General features: G+C 50.8%; 1 long non-coding RNA gene across 1 annotated transcript; it reads left to right on the top strand.

Annotated features, from left to right (window-relative positions):
- The first annotated feature begins 295 nt into the window (after positions 1-295).
- Positions 296-6,220, top strand: LOC142071457 (uncharacterized). Its single transcript, XR_012667488.1, has 3 exons — positions 296-737; positions 2,731-2,783; positions 5,518-6,220. It is a non-coding gene; the product is annotated as an uncharacterized LOC142071457 (long non-coding RNA).
- The last annotated feature ends 1,352 nt before the right edge of the window (positions 6,221-7,572 follow it).

Genomic DNA, 7,572 nt, shown 5'->3' with positions numbered 1-7,572 from the left:
TGGCTCCTGTGGTTAGAGGTTGATAGATGTTTGGCTATGTGTGTGTGTTCCTTCTGTCTGCCTCCCCAACCCTACGCAGACAGTTGGCACAGCAAACCACCCAATGACCATAAGATCCATTAAGGGACAAAAGCACCCAGCCAGGTTTATTGTTGACAAAACCCGGTACTAGCATCCTGCAGACTACTGAACCACTAATACATCTATGCCCATAACAATGGACCAGCTCGGTGAACAGCAGGATTTTCTCTTCCTCTCTAGGCCAGACAAAGATATTCCTGAAGGGTTCATGTAGAGTTCATGCACCTGGAAACATTCAGAGCACACCCTGACTGTTGTGTAGGAGCACACACTGCTCCGTCCAAGGACATGGACCATGGGAAGTCGCTCAGAGGACATGAACCGTGGGAAGCTTCCTTGGACTGGGCTCAAGGCCTGAGAACAAGGATTGTAGTAGATAGAGGTTGGTAAATAAGAATATTAATCAAAGTCATATTATTTCCTTTGTTGATGCCTTTTGCAGTCGGAGTATGTAATGCGCAGGGGGGAGGGAAATAAAAGAGAGGTGGAAAAGCTGACAGGGGCAATCCCGTCAGCAAACCAACCTGCTTGCTCGCCTAAAGCCGTGTCCTGTCTTGTATTGAACCGCAACAACTGGCGCCCAACGTGGGGCCCTCAGCACTCACCTCGCCCGGCAAGGGTTTCAGACGCATCACTCATCCGCTTCGCGGATCCCGGTGAGTATTTTTCATTGTGGTAAGCATGGGAAGCTCCCTCTCTGCTTTGCAAGTGCACACCGCAGTGAGCTACAGTATTTGCTGTGTAAGGCTCAGCATGATTGCCCCCTCGAGAACTCACTCTCCTGCTACAGGAGGTGAGTGCTCAATGCCCGTGCTACCCTGAAGCTGGAACCCTTAAGCTAGAGGACTGGGAGTGGTTGGGCCAGACATTGCACAAAGAGCCTCGGGCGCCCGTGCAGGCTTTACATGCCTGGCACCTCTGCCGCGACGTGATACAGCGTGTCGCCTCGGAAAGACCCTCTCCCGCGCCAACAGAGGGGCTGCCGATCTCGCCACCCCCGTCTGCTCCTGCAACCATCCCTCCCCCTGCTTTGCCCCCAGTGCCACAATTACCACCGCCTCCCCTGTCTTCCTCACCGGAGCCGGTGTGTGATTGCTCTCCCCTCGTGGGGCCCCATGCTCCGGGGCCCCCCGGAGGGTCGTCCGCGTCTGCTCAGGAGCTTTTGCTGGTGCAACAAATGGTTCACGCAGCGAAGACTCGCTCCGATATTACAGCAGAGGAGCTGGCTGATCTGGTCTCAGTTTGTCCGGTGACCTGGCAGGATGATGGCCAGGGCAACCAGGTTGCAAACTGGGTCAGTTTGCCTTACTCGGTGATCAGAGAGGTAAAGAAAGCGATTCGCGAGTTCGGCCTGACTAGCACGTATGTACGTGGTCTTATTGAAGGGCTAGGTACTGGGTACACCCTGGTCCCTGAAGACTGGAAAGCGCTGTTGCGCATGATGCTGACACCCAGTCAGTATGTTATTTGGCTTAGTGAGTATCGGCAGATGGCGGAACGCCAAGCCCAGGTATATAGAGAGCAAGGTATCGTTTATGCGCACTTGGCAGGGGAGGGCCAGTTTGCTACCGTTCAGATGCAGTCTCAACTCCCTCAGGCCGTCTTCCCCATTATTTCCACCTGCACCCAGCATGCTTTCCAGAAGGTCCCGGATTCAGGCAAGCCTACCAAAAGCTTTGCCAGTATCCGTCAGGGTGCATCAGAGTCCTTTATGAATTTTACCAACAGATTGCAGGAGGCTATCCTCCGACAGGTAGATAGCCCTGCAGCAGCTCAGGAGATCCTGTTAAAGATGGTGGTTGAAAATGCGAATGAGGACTGCCGCCGCGCTCTCCAGGCGGCACAAGCCTCTGGAATTCTAGAGCTGTCAGACATGCTGCGGGCGTGCCAAAACATCGGAACCCAAGCACATAAAGCTGGAGTTCTGGCTGCCACCCTGCGGAAAAGCGGGAAGGAGCGGAAGCGTTGTTATCGCTGTGGTAAGGAGGGTCACTTTCAGCGGGAGTGCCACTCCTCGGCGGCGCCCGCTCGCCCCTCAAAGTGCCCCAAGTGTCGGAAGGGCTATCACTGGGCTAATCAGTGTCATAGCGGGTCGGGAAACCGCATGATGGTTTCCCCCCGAACCCAGGGCCAAACGGGGGTGTTTCCCACTCAGACAACTGTTCCTCTGCTTTAAAATCCGTAGACTCCATGAGGCCGGTGACTGCCGGAAGTGCAGGGCTTGATTTGATTATGCAGGAGGATGCTGATTTTCGGTTGCCAGGGGAGGTTTGCGCCATACCTACCCAGGTGACGGGACCTCTCCCTGACGGATTTGTGGGTCTGGTTCTCCCTCACTCACATGCTGGGAAACAGGGTTTTTTGGTCATCCCAGGGGTCATTGACGCCGATTACACGGCGTTATTAAGGTCCAGGTGTGGACCCATCTTCCGCAGTCGCTCCCGCGTGGACGGTCAATTGCACAATTGATTTTAGTCCCCTATCAGGTGCCAGCCGCAGAGGATCGAGCCCAGGGCGGGAACGGCTTTGGGTCAATGCTGTCTCAGTTTCCGTCTCACAACATGTCCTCTCCACTTGTTGCTCTAACAATGTCAGTCCGCCCCTCGAAACCTCAGTTAACACTTCTCTTAAATAATGTTCCTTTTACAGGAGTGGTGGACACTGGAGCTGACGTTACGGTGATTCATGATCCGGAGTGGCCGGTCAGTTGGCCAACAGTTCCTTCTAAAGAGTTGTGGGAGATCGGGGGTAGCAAACCCGGGCGCCAAAGTTTGTCTTGGGTCACGGTCTCTAAACCAGGAGGCCGTGCCCTTGCTACAATCCGTCCTTTTGTGCTCCCTGTCCACCTTAATATTTGGGGCCGTGACTTACTTACAAAGCTGGACACCACCCTCGATATTAATATATAATGGCCCAAAGCCCTCCCTCACCCACCTTGCCCTCCGCATTACCATTGGTATGGCAATCCTTAGAGCCCGTATGGATTGACCAGTGGCCTCTCCCTCTAGAAAAGCTGAAAGCGCTTCATTCGCTTGTGCAACAACATTTGCATGCACAGCGCTTGGAACGCTCCAATAGTCCTTGGAACAACCCGGTGTTTGTTATTAAGAAAAAATCTGGTGCATGGTGGCTGTTACATGATTTAAGGGAAATAAACGCATCCAACCCATGGGCCCCTTGCAGTTTGGGTTGCCAAACCCGAATTTAATTCCTCAAACCGATCAGCTTTGTGTGTTAGATTTAAAAGATTGTTTCTTCACCATCCCCCTCTGCCCACAAGATCGCGAAAAATTCGCGTTTACGGTGCCAGAATATAATAATCAGCGACCCTCTCACAGGTATCAGTGGAAGGTCTTGCCCCAGGGAATGCAAAATAGTCCAACCTTGTGTCAACTTTTTGTGGATCGGGCCCTCACCCCTTTTTGTGCCCGATACCCCACGCTAAAAGTCTACCATTATATGGATGACATTTTGCTTAGTGGTCCCCAGGTCACGGCACAACAGCTTGAATATTTGTCCCAGATTCTCAGCCAAAATGGCCTGTTAGTGGCACCAGAAAAAATCCAACGCTCTTATCCCTACCAATACCTCGGGCATAAGGTTTTACAAACCTATGCTGCCCCTGTTCGCCCGGAACTAGTCCTTCGCCAACCCCTGACCCTTGTTAAATTACAACAGATTTTGGGTCATTTAAATTGGATTCGACCCTACTTCCGTCTCCCCACATCAATGCTACAGCCGTTGTTCGAGCTCCTACGTGGAGCTCGGGCACCGGGCGCAGTTATTGCCATCACTGAGGAGCACATTGCCTGCATTCGACAGATCAATGCAGTGTTGAGTCAGCAGTTTGTGGATAGACTCACGGAGGTCCGTCCCCTGCGGCTGGTTCTCCTTGCCACCCCTCATATGCCCACTGCGGCTCTGTTTGTACCTCGTACAGACACAGCCGTCTCTATCATAGAGTGGATGTATTTGTCTTCCACTCCTCCTCGGAACATTTATCCTTATTTAGACGCCCTGTCCGACCTTGTTCGTAAAGCCCGCCACCGTGCAGTGCAACTCACGGGCACTGATCTAGTTGCCATTGTGTTCCCCTTATCACGTAGTGAATTTGATTCCTTGTACCACACCTCCTTGGCCTGGCAGGTTGCTCTTTGTGATTATGTGGGAGAGATCTCTTATAATCCCCCAAAAGATCCCCGATTGGTGATTACCCAACAGGTGCCCCTAATTGTGCATCGTCTTAGCCGCTCTCGACCTATTGTTTCAGATATCACTCTTTTTACTGATGGCTCTCCATGTCGAGGTGTTGTCACCTATCAATTTGGTGACCCCCTCATTGGCATTCTCGTTTTACGCTGCCTCAGCATTCCGCACAGCGCTCAGAACTGGCTGCTGTTATTTTGGCCTTTCAACTTTTCGCTGATTGTCCCTTTAATTTGATTGTGGACACACATTATGTTTATCAGGTAATTGATCATTTACTCCTTGCCCTCATTACCCCTCAGGTCGATGCGGACCTTTTTCGCCTGTTTTTGTCCTTACAGTATCTCATCACCACTCGTAATTTCCCTTATTTTGTTGCTCATATTCGCAGTCATACTCCTCTGCCTGGGCTACTCACTGAGGGCAATGCGAGCACCGATCACGCATTACGTGGTCAGGTAAATTCCCTTTTTTCTGACCCCATTGAAAGCCATTCCTTTTTTCATCAGTCTGCCTCTGTTTTGGCCCGACAGTTTCACATTCCTGCTGATCACGCCCATTCTATTGTTCGTTCCTGCCCCCACTGTGCCGCTGCTGCCCCTACCTTTTCTTATGCCGTTAACCCCAGAGGCACCACAGCGAATCAGCTGTGGCAAATGGATGTCACTCACGTGCCACAATTCCGCCCTTATTCGTTTTTACATGTTTCCATTGATACCTATTCAGGATTCCTCTGGGTGACCCCACAGCGTGGGGAAGCCACTCCCAAAGTTATTCACCATTTGCTAGCCTGTTTTGCTGTTATGGGTCGCTCGAGCCAGATAAAAACAGATAATGCCCCAGCCTATTGCTCCACAGCCCTCTCCACCTTTTGTGCCCAATGGGATGTCCGTCTCACACACGGGATCCCTTATAATTCCACGGGCCAAGCCATTGTTGAATGTGCAAATCGCACGCTAAAAACCTTGCTCGACAAACAATTAAAACAAGGGGAGCTGCGTCTCCGAACCTTAGGAGGCATTCAGCAGCAATTGCATATCCTTTTGTTCACTTTAAATAACTTAACGCTGAATGCAGATCAGCAGACCCCCGCGGATCGGCATTTTCACAAATCCGAGGTACTGGAAAGACCGCGTGTCTATTACCATCAGCTGCCCGATCCGCAATGGCTGGGCCCAGTACCTCTAATCACTTGGGGTCGGGGATATGCTGCTGTGTCTCTCCCTGCAGGACCGTTGTGGGTTCCGGCCCGGTGTGTGCGACTGGCACTGAAACAGCATGGCGTGGCACCAGAGGCTATCGAACCCCATACCGGAGTTTCAGCTGACCTTGGAGGAGAACGCGGTGCCTCCCGGGTCGACAACAGCAGGACGGAAACGGAGGAGGCGTAGCGTCCCAAGCCAGCCCGTGACATGGGGAGCAGTAAAAGCATTGGTCGCCGCGGCTCAACGAAGACTGGCAGCAAACCAACAGCCAGACTCCTGAGACTCTGTTTGTGGCAATTCTTGCCCAAATTACTGCTAATTCTGTATTGATTGTATGCCTTTTGTGCCTGCTATTTCCTGTAGGGGTTGGCTCGGAAGTGCTTTCTCCGTTACGGGCCCGAATGACATATAACCTATGGGAAAGATTGGCTTCAATAGCAAATGTTACCCACTTTTGTTTTTCTGATTCTGTAGCAGCCGGAGAACTGTTAGGTACATGCCTTATTCCAGTATGTCATCACCCTGAGGAAATAGGGAATGAGACGATGCTCGCTGCTTACGCGAATCTCTCTTCCCAGTACTCTGGCATGGCTAATTGGGGCCCGGCCAACTATACTTTGCCTCACACGGCCATATCCCTCCACACACCGTATCCGGCCGGGGCCAACAATGTCACCTGTGCACATGTAGTCAACTGCACTAGTACAAAGGTGCCCTTAGGCTGTCAGCAAATTTCTCAACCCTTTTTAAATTGTTCCCACGCCGTGAATGTTTCGTACAATTATGGCCATATCATCCTACCATCCGGGTGGTTTTTTACCTGCGGTTCACGCACCTTTAGTTATATTCCCGCAAATTTAAGCGATGGCACCCTTTGCTGCCTCAGTAGAATGACACTCATTTTGCCTTTTGCAGGTAAAAGCGCAGTAAAAGGGCGACACCCCTTTCGACTGTGTCGCAGATGTCAATCTTCTCAGCCGCTCTGAGTATACCGCCTTAGCGGCCTCTATTGTTGGGGTCCCCGGACTTGCCACTTATACAGCAAGAACTTTGAATGCCCTGGCGTGTTTTGCGGCAAAGGCAATTAATACTACATCCCAGGCAATTGCCCTATTTAATACAGAGCAACATGAATTAAGGGATACAACTTTGGATAACAGAGCAGCTATTGATTTTCTGCTCTTGAAACATCATTTAGGCTGTTCCACGTTTCGGCATATGTGTTGTTTTAATTTAACTGATAATAGTTGTTCCATAGAAACTAAACTGGCGAATTGGCCAATCTTACAGCACACATACACCAAGATCTGGGGTTTGAGGGCTTTTGGAATTGGCTTACAGGCTGGCTGCCCTCTTTAGGGTGGCTGTGACAACTTTTTGGTTATGCTGTATTTGTGATTGCTGGGCTTATTTTTTGTTGCTGCTGTGTACAATGTATTCCCTCTTTGTTACGGCTTTGTAGAGACCCGCCCTGGCAGGCTCCCCGAGTTATGTCCTTGTCTGTCCAGGAGTTAAATTGCTTGCAAAAGCAAATTGATGGCTACCATGAGATGGCCGAGCACAAATAAACAAAAAAGGGGGGATGAAGGGTTCATGTAGAGTTCATGCACCTGAAACATTCAGGGCACACCCTGACTGTTGTGTAGGAGCGGTGCACACACTGCTCCATCCAAGGACATGGACCATGGGAAGTCGCTCAGAGGACATGAACCGTGGGAAGCTTCCTTGGACTGGGCTCAAGGCCTGAGAACAAGGATTGTAGTAGATAGAAACTGATAAATAAGAATATTAATCAAAGTCATATTATTTCCTTTGTTGATGCCTTTTTCGGTTGGAGTATGTAATGCGCAGGGGGGAGAGAAATAAAAGAGAGGTGGAAAAGCTGACAGGGGCAATCCCGTCAGCAAACCAGCCTGCTTGCTCGCCTAAAGCCGTGTCCTGTCTTGTATTGAACCGCAACATATTCCCTCTAAGATACATTTTTATATCCCGATACAAACAAGTTAGTACTGCCTCTATGACATAGGCAGCTCTCCCACACCACTTTCTACAAGCCATTACCCTCTGATCCCACTGAGGG

Source organism: Caretta caretta, chromosome 3, assembly GCF_965140235.1.
Source record: "Caretta caretta isolate rCarCar2 chromosome 3, rCarCar1.hap1, whole genome shotgun sequence".
NCBI classification, from domain to species: domain Eukaryota; kingdom Metazoa; phylum Chordata; order Testudines; family Cheloniidae; genus Caretta; species Caretta caretta.
The sequence above is the reverse complement of the archived record's forward strand: the minus strand, read 5'-3'. Positions and strand labels throughout refer to the sequence as shown.